Raw genomic sequence first — 11,297 nt, 5'->3', positions numbered from 1 at the left:
CTGTCTTTCACCAGTGGACAAATCTGGCAAAACAACATCAAAACAGATAGACAAAGTACCAGCAAAACAGCCATGTCTCCTCAGTCCGTGGCAGCTCAGGGGGCAGGTCTCAAAAGTCCAAGGCAATTCAAAGTGGCACTCAGCAATGTTCTCTGTCTCTCTCTCTCTCTGCCTCCACGAGGTGCTGCTTCCAAAAAAGTTCTTCTGCCTCTCTCTTGTCTCTCCAAATCTATGTCACCAGCTCCTCCCAGTTCAGGACTTTCTTTTCACATCAAGTCCATCCCACAGGTGGGATTAACAAACTCTGGGTTTTAACACAATCAATTTGAAAACCAAGCCAATACAGGGGAATCTTTAATTGCTATTACTATCACAATATTTTGGGTTTCTTTTGAGTGACCTAATCTATCCAGATGATCTCCACTAATGAGTTATGCAAATGTACCCCTTGTATTCAGTATTCCAGACACAGGAAGTGATTTTCAGAGAATATGAGTCAGCTACTATCTCCTCCTGGCCCAGTCTCTGTCTTCAGCAAACACTACACTGTCAAATCTCAGATGATTGCAGTTGTTCCGGGTGAGCTGTTCCATGTTGGGGATCCATCAGGAGCTATAAAAGAAAATGCTTTTACAGTAGGAAGGTGTGTTTTTACTGCCTTCTCTTTGTCTGGACCTTATTCAAGGAAACCACCCCCATTGCTAGGCTTACACATTCATAGAGAATGATAGGGCATATTTGTATACTATTGGATTTAAAATAACACATGTGCATACATATATACACACATATATTTGTTTATGCATATGGGTATAGATATGTATGTAATGTGTCTATGTGTTGGTGTGTAAAATTAGAACAATTGGAATTTTAAGGATTTGGAATACATATATATGGAATGCTAGACTGGGGAGGTGGGTAATAAAATGAGGTCCAGTCAGCACTAGAAGGAGCCACTGGAATCCAGAAACATAATAAATAGAGCAGGAAGACAGGCAGTTCTGCACCAGGAAAGGAAAGAGCCAATGCCCAGGGGGGTCATAGACACAGAAAGCTAAAGTACAGAAGACAGGGGCTGAAGTGTTCATAAAATGAAGAAAATAAAGAAGGAAACAAGGAGCTAGTAGGAGGGAACAAGGAGAAATGGGATATGAAAGAAATGAAGGTAAAGACATGACAAAAAAAATGGGAGAGAGAGAGAGACAGAGAGAGAGAGAGAGAGAGAGAGAGAGAGAGAGAGAGAGAGAGAGAGAGAGAGAGAGAGAGAGAGAACAGGAGAGAGAGAGAACAGGAGAGGGAGAGAGAGGGCTTTTTACTTAATAATTTTAGCCTGGAATGGTTGCAAAGGTGAATAGACTGAGGATGAAAATATTTTTATAATTATTCAGACCATACAGTTATCACAAAGCAACAGAAAAAAAACCGTCTTCCTGTAACCTAACAAAATTGAGATCTGCTGTGCCAAGAGAGGCCCAGGACTGCTCTGGCCTTTTGGGAGTGTTTGTTTGAGGAAACCAGTAAAAGCTTCAAAAAAGTGTTTACAGCTAATTTAATTTATTAGACTTAGGGACAGAATGTTGAGTTCAAATCTCTTTCCTCTGCCCTATTTACAGATGCAAGAAGAGAAAATAAAGAGATTCCTTACCTTCTCTTGCAATAGAATGATTTCATCTTGATGTTCAGAGATAAATATAAACAAAACTGTTCTATTGCAAGGTAAAACTTTGTTACACATATATGTACACACATATATTGTATACATATATATGTAAATATATTCACATCATGTATATATACATATATATGAGCATGTCTTTATATGTCCATGTATATAATATATATAAAGGCATCTCTCTGTGAATAGCTTTACTAGGCAATAATGCATCATAATAGTAGGTAACTGTTATATAGGCCTTACCATGAGCCAGAAGCTATGTTAAGTGCTTTATAATTATTGTTTCATTTGATTCTCACAATAACTTTGGAAGTAGATGCTATTATTATCCTGTTTTATAGATGAGGAAACAGGCAAACCGAAGTTCAGTGACTTGCCCAGGGTCATAGAGCTAGTAAATGTCTAAGACTGGATTTGAATTTAGGTCTTCCTGACTCTCAGCCATAAGCTTTATTCACTGTGTCATCTATCTGCATAGGAAGGAAGAGGGAGGGGTAGTATGTCATGATGGTCAGTCTCAGAGTCAGGAGGAACCTCTACTGACATATACTGGTCCCTCTACTGACATATACTGGTTATATGATGCTAGGTAAGTCACCTGGCATCCTTAGCAACTTTCTCAAGATTATAAATTGCAGAATAGTTGCTGATATGCACTAATTACTAACCAGAGAGTTCTAACACAAATGAAATTGTAGGTCCAGACAGAAAAAAAAAGGTAGCTATATACCTTTATACATATACACACAATTTTTTGCATAGGTATAATTTTATTATTATATATGCATACACACATAATACACTATACATACCTTTTCTCTGTGTGTATGTGTGTGCGTGCATTTTTTGCCTAGTTGTAATTTCATTATTATATATACATACACACATACATTATACTTACATTTTCTGTGTGTGTGTGTGTGTGTGTGTGTGTTGTGTGCATGTTTGCTTGCTATCAAGAAAAACATGAGAAATGCATAGATAAACCCTTTGGAATATTTAGGGGCAGCAATGTATTTTTTTTGTCACCTCCAGAATGTGATAAACAAGATGGCAACAGGGAAGGGAGGGAATCTACCTGTTTCTGGACCCATTACATTTGAAAAGATGGTTGGCCTGGGCATTTTTCTGATAATGAACTGTATAAGAAAAGGATTAAATCATTGTTAACTGCTTTATCTCAAACTAGGCAGAAGGCAGAATCATTTACATTTCAAAACAGGGATTTACTCAGAATATTCAGATAAGCTTGAGAACACCTGCTTTTCAGCCTCAGCAAATGATCTATCTCTGCATTTTCCCTAAAAGGCTGTTCTCCTCTATCTTATCATCAAGTAAATAGCTTGTGTGCCCATGGAAGTGTTGTGGGAACTAGCTGGGAGGGAGGGGGCAGGCAAGCACCAGGAGCAGATTGAAGGTGGGGGATTTAGCTCTGGGGGAACCTGGGAGATGGTTAGAATTTCAGCCTCTTTTCAGGCCCTCCCCCACCTCCCCAACCCATTGCTTGTCCAAAACGAAGGTAACCACCTCCCCTAAAGGAAGTCGAGTTGGTTTTTTTACCTCTAGATCCCAAAGTGAAGCAGCAGGGAAGCTTCCAGGTACTGAGGAATAATAAGAATTTAAATAGAGCTTTGAGCTTTACAGAGCCCTTTCAATACATTCTCCCATTTCATTCTCTCTACAAGCCCAAGAGGGAGTTACTATCTTTAGTATTATTGGTGTTTTGCAAATGAGATGACTGAGGCCTAGAGAAGTGAGGTCTAAGTCAGGGTCACATAGATAATAAGTGTGAGAAATGACATAGAAACTCAAGCTTTTCCTGGTTCCAAGGGCACCCCATCAGCCTCTCGTGAGAAAGGTTAGCCAGCTCCCCTCCCAGCTGCCAATTGGATAAAATGTGCTTCCCTGTGGCACAGCCTGTGAGGAACAGAGGGGGACAAACAGAGTTGTATTTGTGGTGAGCCTGGCCAGAATGGAACAGCAGGGGACACTCAGCCTGGGAAGCTGCTGGAGGCTTTTGTCCAGGCAGGAGGGAAGGCCTAATGAGAAAAGTCCCTGGGGACCTCACACTGTTTTTTATCAAGGAATAATCAAGGTGATGTAGTCTTGATCTCAAGAAAACCTCACGCCTGTGGTTCCACTGAGAGCTTCATAGATTAATCTGCTGAGACTTAGAATTAAGGCAAGTGTCTGTCGCTATCAGCTTCATTGAGCACATCCACTCAGGACATATCTTTAGAGAACACTAATCAAAAGTACCCAACGTAAGTCCCAGCATACACTAGGACTCAGACAGCCTATGGTGAGTCGTTGGAATTCTCTCTGGTTTTCTCCTGGTCCTGAAAAAAACCTTTCTGTTTTACCTTTCTGAATTTCTTTCTCTTTTCCTCCCAACATTTCCATGCAGGTGAAAGACAGTTTAAGGGGACATCACAGGTAGCCTTGAAGTGATAACAATAATCACCAAAAGAGGCCCACCAGCGTGAGGGATGTGTAGGGACACTGGTATGGGACAGTTGTTAGCTATCCTCATTTGTTTTTGTATTTGAGAGCCCTAATTCTTCTCTAGCAATATTTAGCCCTCTCTCACCCTCATCTCCTGCCAGTTACTTCCTCTGTAGTTGCATTTTTTGGCTTTTAGGATTCATATGGGTTTATACTCTGAAGTCTAAGGCCCAGGTTACATTCCTCATTTATCCATTCCCTGTGGACATCTCTAATTCAATCCTATCAGTCAGGAGGAAGTGAAGGGGTGGTCTATTAATACTCCTAGCATTTGAGTTTCACATAATTGAAGGTGATTAAAAGGGCAATGGAAAGACACTCGATGGGTGAAAGCATGCAGGAGCATATTACAAATGATGACCGATGTTCCTGGAATGCTCTCCTACCTCACCTCCACCTCTTAGAATGCCTGGCTTCATTCAAGTGTTAAGTTCATGTGCTACCTTTTGGATGGGGTCTTTTCCACTTCCCTGCTGGCTGGTGACACCCTCTAAGGTTACCTTGGATCTACTCAGTAGATATCCTGTATGTAACTTATGATTTACATATTTCTACCACCTATTAGAATGTAAGCTCCTGAAGGACAGGACCTTCCATTTCCTTTTACTCTTTGTAGGTCCAGGACTTTGTAGAATTCCTGGCACATAATAAATGCTTAAAAATACTTGATGGATTGATCAAAAATGATATGAAAGACTTGAAAAGGGTCAAGAGAAATAGACAATGGATGGGTAGCCCGAGTGCTGTCTAAGTATTAAAAAGGGTCAGAGGAAGGACTCTAGCTGGTTGGGTGGAACCTCAGTATGGATATTTATGGATATTGGTCAGAATTATGTCAGATAGGAATGTGTGCAATGAGCACCCAGACCAATGAGAGGGGAAACAGGATGGTGAAAGACTATACCATACAAGCATTAATTGAACCCCTTGGGGATTATTCACTTAGAAAAGAGAAGGTTTGTCAGGAGGGCATAAAAGCAATCTTCAAATATTTGCATAATGGCAGTCATATAGAAGATAAATTAGACTTACTTTGCTTGGCTCAAGAACACAAAACCACAAACTCATGAATGGAAGCTGCAGAGAGGTAGATTTTGGCATAATATAAAGAAAAAAAATAATAAAAATAGAGTTTTTCAAAAGTAGATTAGGACAGCTAGTTGGAACAGTAGATAGTGTTCTGGGCTTAGAGTCAGGAAAGCTTATCTTCCTGAGTTCAAATTTGGCCTCAGAGAGTTAGTAGCTGAGTGGCCCTGGGTAAGTCAATTAACCTTGTTTGCTTCAGTTTCATCATCTGTCAAATGAATTGGAGAAAGAAATGGCAAACCACTTCTGTATCTTTGCCAAGAAAAACCCAAATGAGGTCATGATGAGTCAGACACAACTGATATGACTGATCAACAGAAAGTTGACTAGGCTGCATGGAGAGCTAGAGAATGTCTTATCACTGGAGCTTTTTAAGTGAAAGATGGATGTCTACTTCTGGGGGGCAGAGTGGAATGTCATAGAGAGGATTAATGTTCAGATATAGATAGAACTAGATGGCCCCTGAAGTCTTTCATCTCTGAGATGAACTCTGAGAATCACCTAAAGTATGTAGAGGGCCAGAATACAAATATGACTCACTTTTAATTACTGCCTTAATTTTCAAACTTTCTCTAGGTGTGGTTGTAAGGAAATATTTTTTCCCTAATTCTGCTTTGTTCTGTGCTAAGAAGTTTGTATTAGTTTTATATTAATTCTATTTTAGACCAACACTTCAGGATTTGAAATCCTATTCTGACTAAAACTTGTCTGTATGTACATATAGCATCAAGCCTTCCTCAATAATTGTTAACCCTTTTGGTTCCACGGGCCCCTTCTGGCAATCTGATAAAGTCTATGGAATCCTGTTCAGATTGCTATTTTTGAATGAATAAAATAAAATGCATAGCATTATAAAGGAGATCAGTTACATGTTGGAATATAATTGTCAATAAAATACATATACATACACACATAAATAATAAATTAATGGGCAAAGAGTTCCTGGCTTACTCCTTTTCAAACAAAAGTTTCATATGAATAAAAAAGTAAGAAATGCTAGAATTGGAAGGAACTTTAGTGGTCACCTTGTTCAACTCCTTCAGGAAACAAAGATCTAGAAAAGCAAAATGACTTAGATAATGACACATGATTAGGAAAGAAAAGCTCTTGGAATGGAACCCAAGTACAATATTCTTATACTTTATCATATTCCTAGTAATTTGTACTAATTTTCTACAGATAAATTAATCTTCCTTTATTTACACAAGTAGAAAAAATGTTTGGATGGAAACAATTTGTGGTTTCATCAGGGGAGAGAGCTCTTGATCACAACCAGTCTGCTTATTATGCCATAATTGACTAGTCCTAAACAATTGCCTAAAGGACATAGAGGTTAACTTACTTGCCCAGGGTCACATAAGCTGGTTAGTGTAAGAGGTGGGATTTCAATCTAGGTTTTCCTGATTCCAAGACTAGTACTCTCTCCTCTGTTTGACCCTGCCTCAGAATTCACAGGAATATTCTATTCTGGATTTTTAGTGTATTAGTCTTTACTGGACTAAGACTAATTACTGGACCACTCTAATTTAGCCTGAAAAAATCCTTGTGTGGATTTGGAAATGTGTGCAACATTCCCTGTGCTTTTAATAATTACCCGTAACTTAAGATGGAGGATCACTCTTCAGCTTTCCAGAAGTTGCTGTTATTAGAGATGTTAATTTTGGCTTTTGATCTTTCTGTTTCAGCTTCCTTTTATTTAGGGCTCAGTCACCCTTCTTCCAACCAGCTAATTAATTACTTTGAGGAAATTCCTTAGAATGATAACATACTCATCAAATAGTTTTGTGACTATATACACTAAAATAGTTTTACTTGGCTTATTGCAGAGGTAGAAAAGCTTTCAGAAAATTTCCCAAGAGCCACATAAGTGAAAAACAGCTTAATTTATGGGGTTTTGAAATAGCAAATCATAAAATGTTTCTCTAGTCCACTTTTAAATTTTGGTATAGGTAACTGAACAAACTGCAAAATCGAAGCACTAAGGGAGAAGGGAGGGGGGATACAAAGCTTAGTAATAACACACCAGAATATAACTTTAAGGTGTAAAAAACACTTTATCAAGTCAACAGGCATTTATTAAGCACCTACTATATGCCAGATATCATACTAAACAATGGGGATACAAGGGAAGTTTATTTTTTTGCAAACAGCCCTTCCCTTCAAGGACCTCACAATCTAATACAGGAGACAATATTGCAAATAATAATGTACCAACAAGACAAATATAGGGTAAAGCGAGGATAATCTCAGAAGTAAGGCATTGATATTAAGAGAAATTGCAGAAAAGCTCTTGCAAAAGCACTGGATTTTAGCTAATACTCCAAGGACATCAGAAAAACTAGAAGGTAGAAGCTGAGGAGGGAGAGAATTACAGATATGAGGGACAGCCACTGAAAAGGCACAGCTTGAGAAGATGAGCTCTAATTTTATATGATCTATTTCATAGTCTCTGTCCTCTTGAAAGAGTTAATCATCTCTATGGAGAATCGTTGTTTAAAGACATTTTCTTTAATTTTTTTGAGGGAGAATTTATAAATTATTATTCCTATTTTAATAACCAAGAATAATTATCCACAAATAAATTAACCCATGTACACCGAAGCAAGATGGAAGAGGGAGATATTAAGGCACTATTTTATTAAGCCCCTATTTTTTGCAGCTAAATATTTCAGATCATTCAACTGAGGAAGTATCAGGTGGCTTGGTTTTTTTGGTTTCTAATTTGCACTGTTAAGGAACAACTGGTTTTTATTTTTATCATTTCTGTTGGAAATGAAACAAAACAATGACTTAAAAAAGCCATTATTCTTTTGTACAAAATGATGATGCATTTATACCTGTAATTCTTTGTGAGTTTTTGACAGCCATATTTCAAGAAACAAAATTTAAACTAAAGAAGTTTTACAGATCAATAACTAAAATCATCTGGGGGTAGGGCAAAAGGCCTGGAAAGCAAGGGGGAAAAATAAAATTCAACAACCATAGTATGGTAAGGAATATAATTAAAATCTAGAAAATAATTTAGATAGTATGGCTAGCATGAGCAATGACTTACTCTCCAAATCAAAATATACTAGACACCAGGGACTTCATCTTAGAGCTTGAGAGAGGTAAGTTTCTTTCTTTTTTTTTTTTTTTAAAGCAATTGGGGTTAAGTAACTTGCTCAAGGTTACACGGCCAGGTGTTTCTGGGTGGGTGCTAAGTATCTGAGCCCGGGATTGGATCTCCAGGTCTTCTCAACACTGGAGCCGCGCTCTTACTTGCTGTGCTACCTGGCCGCCCCTGAGAGATGTAAGTTTCAACACTTAGATATGGAGGATTACTTACTACCATAAGTAATGGACAGTAACTTAATGGGGCTCATTATAGCACCAAAAAAAGTTGAAATAAATTCCCAAATAATAGATACCTTAGGAGAAATAGAATATTTGGGATCTATTCTTGGCACATAGTAGGTTTTCAGCAAATACTTGCTATATTACATATTTTTTAAATGAGGATGACAGAAAAGCATACCTTAAAACATGCCCCTGTCCTCCACTGTCTGAGAAAAGATACTAGAACAAGTAGTCTGTAGTCTAAATGAATAATATTGTCTTTTCTATTGTTCTGTAAGAAGTGGTCATTTTATTTAACAAACTGTTCCATTAAATTTTAAAATACATTTTTTATTAATATCTTTTGCTTTTATATCATCTAATTCCCCCCCCCCAGTATCCTTTCCTATCCTTCCTCCCAGAGATATATCCCATCTAACAAAAAAAAAAAATTAAAAAGCTAGTTCCATATAATTTTAATCAAATTACAAGTCTCAAATGTGTACTTTTTTAAAAGGCCCCTAGGTGGCACAATGGATAGAGCACTGGGCTTGAAGACTGGAAGGCTTGAGTTCAAATGTAGCCTTGGACACTTACTAGTTGGGTCATCTTAGGCAAATTGTCTAACCTCTGTCTGCATCAGTTTTCTCATTGACAGAAATGGGGATAATAATAATATCCAGAGCTGTTGTGAGGACTGAATGAGATAATATTTGTAAAATGCTTCGCACCAAGCCAGCTATATAGTCAGCATTTAATAAATGCTTATTTCCTTCCTTCAAGAGAGAGAAACAATAACAAAAAGAAAATATTTCCATTAACTTCAACTTTTTCTGACTATCTGTTTCTTGGGTTGTCCTTGACTTATTGTATTTTCCCAGTGATGCGTAACTTAATGAGGCAGAGAATTGGGGTTCATATCCCAGCTCTCCCACTTAATAACTATGTGACCTTATACATATAGTGAGACCTCAGTTTCCTATCTGCAAAGTGGCAAGGAGATGTTCTCTAGGTCAGTTTCAGCTTTAAATCCTATGGACCTAAGTTGGTGATCCGTGTTCTCTTAGCAATGAATGGACATTTAGAAAGGCCTAGTGATGGCTTTTATGAGGCATGGGAGAGATTACAGCAGGTAGTTATTCTCACACAGGAGAGGATTGGAAGAGACAGAGTTGGAATAATTGGTTTATTTACATGCATACTCCCCTTGGATCATGGTTTTGTTAGGTGCTGACTCTTGGTTTCCAATATAAGCAGCCCCTGCCTTGTATTTCATGTGTCAGAACTCTATATTTGTCAAAAAGGCATTACAATTGTAGGGATACCCTGTCAAGCAGCTCCTGTGGATTTCTCCTCATTCTTCTTTCTTTCACCTTCTTTCTCCTCATCTATGTATCTACGAAGGCAATCTCCCTCAGTCCTAACCTGCTTCTTATCTTGGCTCAGTTCCAGTTGACATTGGGATACTGAGGTCTGTCATTTATAAGACAGGTGATGTTAAATTGGATTAATGACTCACAAAAATATTAATAATGGCTCACATTTATCAAATCCATTAAGGTTTATAAAGCACTTTTCTCAGAACTGCTTTGGGAGGTAGTTATTATTCCCATCATTTAAATTTTTTATTGCTTTTTTTTTTGACTGAACCTATGATTTCATCAGAATTGAGAAACTCCCTATATGACTGCAAATCAGAAACTATTGAGCAACTTAGGAGTCTTAGAAAGTTGCTAGGAGGCCACTGGTGAAGAAACTGAAGTGTAGGCAAAGGTCAGGTGACTTGTCTATGACCACACCAGGAGGAACTCTCAAAGCAGGGAGAGGGGTGATAAACCTCAAGTAGCTTCCATCCCCCACCCCAACTCATTCTCTGTTCCCTCACCTCCCTAATGCCAGAGGTCCTTCCACCTGACGACTCTCTGATGCCCCCTGGCTTTTCTTTACCTCTCTGACAGTGACCTGCCCCTGCTGGAGTTCCTACTCCTATTGACAGCAGTAGCCAACAGTGGTTTAGAGCTGAGGAAATCCTAATTCCCACTACTTGGACAGGTGGTTGAGTAGGAAACAGACATTCTTGTTCAAGGGATGCCACAGGTAGTGATATGGTTGCTCATAATAATAATAATAGTAATTCTTCAGTGATTTATAATTTCAATAGTATTCTGTGTGCCAATGGAGATGGTATCACCTTAGGAACTTAATTAGTAGTCTTCAAGAGTTGGGATATCTTATATATATTACTACCCTGGAGACAAGCTGGTGCTTATCCTCTTGTAATTCAGCAAGGCTAGTGGTTATACAAAAGACTTACAATCCATTTCTAGGCTCATACACAAAAGTTTTCCATTGTGGTGGGTCCTCCCATAGTTTATGTTGTACAGCTCTCTCTTCTACATTGTGGGGATTAGGGGAATGGTGCCCCTGCAATATGGAAAATGTGCTTACAATTTTTTTGCCCTCCATTCATACCAGAAAAGTCTGAATTACTGTCATTAAAAGATAAAATATTTTGATATTATACAATGTGATATATATTTTATGCATTTCTGAGTTTCTAAACTTTTTCTGTGTTATCTGCTAGTCTTTGTGTGTTGTCTATGGCTTCTGTAAAACTCCCCAAGATTCTTATTTAATTTCTTTTACTGACCTGCAAAAATGCAGTGGGGTAAGTTGCAGTGTGAAAGGGATAACTGTTCTAGCATGGATTTTG

This window comes from Petaurus breviceps, unplaced genomic scaffold (genome assembly GCF_028583685.1).
Source record: "Petaurus breviceps papuanus isolate PSGF00001 unplaced genomic scaffold, PetGlider_PUasm1.0 90644, whole genome shotgun sequence".
In the NCBI taxonomy this organism is placed as follows: domain Eukaryota; kingdom Metazoa; phylum Chordata; class Mammalia; order Diprotodontia; family Petauridae; genus Petaurus; species Petaurus breviceps.
The sequence above is the reverse complement of the archived record's forward strand: the minus strand, read 5'-3'. Positions refer to the sequence as shown.